Here is a 1,701-nt window from a genome sequence, read left to right on the forward strand (position 1 = left end):
TTCAGATAGAGTAAAAGTCAATCTTTCTGGATATGCAGATTGTGGCCTTTTGAGCAACATAGATAGCCTCGTAACAATCAAGAAACAGAATATTTAAATTACTCCAAACATTATCTCATGACTTTGTAGTCAATCTCCTCTCTCCGTTCTCAATTCCTGACATCCCTGCTCTGTTGAAATCTTCATATCTTCACCTTTTTCACAATGACCTGTGCATGAATCATACCTTTGAATCTGACTTTTCTTTCCCTTGGCATAATAATGCTTTGAAGATCCACTGGTCCTGTTCTGTTTTTCTATAGTTGGGTCTTTTTCATTGATGGGTACCATTCTAGGGTCTGGACACTTCTCCATTTATTTAACCACTGATGGAAATGAGGGCTGTTCTCAGTTTTGTTTTGTTTACGAATAAATAAGATGTGAACATTTGCATTCAGATCTTTGTGTGCATATGCATAGCTTTTTAAAACATTTAATGAGTTTCATTGTGAGTCCAGAGGAAAACAGATTTGGAAGAGAAGAATCTGAAAAGGCGAAACTTGGAGAGTGAGAAGAAAGATTGTGTGCATGCTGATGAAAAAGGGAATGCATGTTGAAGAATGGGAGGATATGTCTGTGTTTAGAGTCTTGATCATTAGGAAGAGAATGAGCAGTATTGGTGGGAATGGTTGCCGTGATATCTGGTGTTTGTGTTAGTCTGGGCAGACTAGAGAAACACATCCAAGGAGACTCCCACATGTATCAGAAAGAGCTTTATGTACAAGAGCAATTGAATATTGAGAAAACATCCCAGCCCAGTCCAGATGAAATCCATAAGTCCCATATTAGGACATATGTCCAATACCAATCTATAAAGTTCTCTTCAGACTCAAGAAATACAGGCAGTGACACTGAATACAGGAAGATCACAGGCCAGTGGGTGGGAAGTCTTGTGGATCCAGTGCCCTTGTGAGCATCTCAGCTCTGGCAGAGGTCTCCATGTGGCTGCTCCAGCTCAGGACACTAGCATAGTTCCAAGTGTTGGGTCAGTAGAGTATCTCTCAGGGAGTGAGTCAAGAGAGAGTGTCTCCCACCTCCAAGGAGGAAATATAGGAATTTCCAGAATCCTCAAGGGAAGGCCAAGTCCACACCGAGGCCTCATTGGCTATCCAATGATTGACGGGCTAGACTCCATCCCTTCACTCCTAATCCTCTCAGATTGACAACAGATTATTTAACTGTCACATTGAGAATACAATTTGAAGTGTATTTTCACCTTCCACCACTGTGCTTGGTCCAGAAAGGGTGCTTTGATACACAAATGTTTGCTCAACCCACAATAAGATAAAAATGAAGTCAGTGAGCATTGGGACAGGAAGTTGTTTCATTTGAAAGGACACCGTGGTAAGTTCTGATTGCACAAGTATTCTGATATTTAAGGTTTCTGGTTTGGAATTTCCTAGTTTTCAAAGAATACTATAAAATAAGTTTTCCACCAACATAACACCAAAGAAAAAATATTTTGGGAGTGGTGGGGGTGAGGGTGGGGCACGGTTAAATAACAAACAGGAGCCGTGGCGGCATAGTGATTATGTATTGGGCTGCGATCCTCGAGGAAGTAATAGGCGTAACCAAGTCCTAGAAAAGGCATCTCAAGAGAAAGATGAGACTTTCTACCCTGTAAGGAATTACGTTCTTAGAAATGTCCACAGGGACATTTCT

The sequence above is a fragment of the Tenrec ecaudatus genome, chromosome 17, assembly GCF_050624435.1.
Source record: "Tenrec ecaudatus isolate mTenEca1 chromosome 17, mTenEca1.hap1, whole genome shotgun sequence".
Classification (NCBI taxonomy): Eukaryota; Metazoa; Chordata; class Mammalia; order Afrosoricida; family Tenrecidae; genus Tenrec; species Tenrec ecaudatus.